Source organism: Limulus polyphemus, unplaced genomic scaffold, assembly GCF_000517525.1.
Source record: "Limulus polyphemus unplaced genomic scaffold, Limulus_polyphemus-2.1.2 Scaffold9017, whole genome shotgun sequence".
NCBI classification, from domain to species: domain Eukaryota; kingdom Metazoa; phylum Arthropoda; class Merostomata; order Xiphosura; family Limulidae; genus Limulus; species Limulus polyphemus.
Window position 1 is genome coordinate 11,149 of NW_013674627.1, and position 2,103 is coordinate 13,251.

The window sequence follows — 2,103 nt, forward strand, 5'->3', positions numbered from 1 at the left end:
CTTATCCCGTTGTTGCTTACTCTGAAACTGCACTACTAATCAAAGTCGCTCTTCCTTGAGAACTACGTTTCGTTAAATCAAAGAAATAATGTACCACAACCAACAACCACCCTGAAGTGAAGTTAATGTTTAATATAAATTATAGTCTAAGACAGGGTAGTTAAATATTTGTGGTAGATGTTGCTATTCAGTTTTATACTTTCCTTTTGATTTTTTATTTGTTGGTTTGGCCCGGCATAGCCAGGTATTAGGGGCGCTTGACTCGCAAACTGAGGGTCGTGGGTTCGAATCCCCGTTCCATCAAACATGCTCGCCCTTTCAGCCGTGGGAGCGTTATAATGTGACGATCAATCCCACTATTCGTTGGTAAAAAGAGTAGCCCAAGAGTTGGCGGTGGGTGGTGATGACTAGCTGCCTTCCCTCGAGTCTTTCACTGCTAAATTAGGGACAGCTAGCGCAGATAGCCCTCCTGTAGCTTTGTGCGAAATTCAAATAAAAAAATGTAAATTTTTAAACGTAAGTGTACACAATGGGCTATGGGCGCTATGCCCACCGCAGATATCGAACCCTGATTTTATCGTTATGAGCCATGAAGCTTACCGCCGAGTCACCATAAGAGGGGTCTTCGTTCTTATATTTGGTGTTTTATATAATTTCTAAATATTGAATAACAGTACACTGTAATAGCACAAAACAGAAACTATGAATAATGACTTACTGCACACACGTCTTAGCAAAATACTCGTTCATTGATAGCTTTTCATTACGTTTCGTACAAACGTCATTCGTCAGGCTTGGATATAACAGTAAACAAAGTTCATAGGCTTATAACATAAGTACTAGTATTTGTATTAGGTAATTTATTTTAATTATCACCACGTTAACTTAGTTTTAGTCTTGTACCTGTAGGAGGATCAGGAAATTGTGCCGAAAGCTTGTGTATCAAAAAAACTAAAATAACCTGGTGATACATTACTGGATACAAATAAATAGTTTTCTGTTCGGATACAAGTGCCGTAAATTTTTATTTTGTGCTGGTTGATTTCCATGTCTCATGGTGCTTGTTATAACAGTACACTTTTTCTGTGTTTCCTTCGGTTGTAACTGGTGATTTTCGACCTGGGAGTGGAAAATATTTCAACCCGGTACAAGAATTAAGTGTCAATAAAAGTCTTGTTGCTTTTAAAGTGATTTGATCGAATGAACCTCGCCGCCATCTTTTTTCTCTTTTTATCTGAGGTTTAACAGTTTTGTTAATGGTTTTTTTTTTTATTAAAGCTTATTCAAATTGAAACATTTGCAGGTCGAGTTTTGCTATTTGATAAACACATATTCTGTCGGTACGTGTGTTTGAAAATATGGGTTGTTCTTTTAAAGATTTATATTCTAGAAATCTCCTACACTTTGTAGTCATATTAAACCAAAAATTCAACTTCACGTGTTCAATAAATCACAAAAAAGGAACCACGCATTCCATAAATGTAAAAGTGAAGCATTTCATCACAAAATCCCAAGAAAATGGAGAAATTAAATGTTTAATTATATACAATTGTTAATATATGTACCAGTATATTTTGTCTTGTCTGTTTGTAATTAAGCACAAAGCTATACAATGAGCTATCTGTGCTCTGCCCACCACGGGTATTGAAACCCGGTTTCTAGCGTTATAAGTCCGCAGACATACCGCTGTGCCACTGCCAGATACAAATAATTGTAATTATGTTATGATGCATTTTCTATAAATAAATAAATATATAATGATTCATTAAAGTTATTTATGTTTTACAGTTCCTTGTATATTTAGTAACTTGTAAAATAATGCATATATATATATGTATATATATATATCAAGGTGTAAAATTATATTTTTATGTACGGAAAAATAAACTTTCCAAGTGTGGATTGCATAAAAAATTTCAGAATGTTTTTTACTAACGTAATAATTTTTGGTTATATTTTATTGTTGGTAGCAAGTCCCAACCACTGTCCTTCTGTAAGTAACTTTTTAATCTAAGATCCACAACTTGTTATATTTTATTATTGGTAGCGAAGTCCCAACCACTGTCCTTCTATAAGTAACTTTTTAATCTAAGATCCACAACT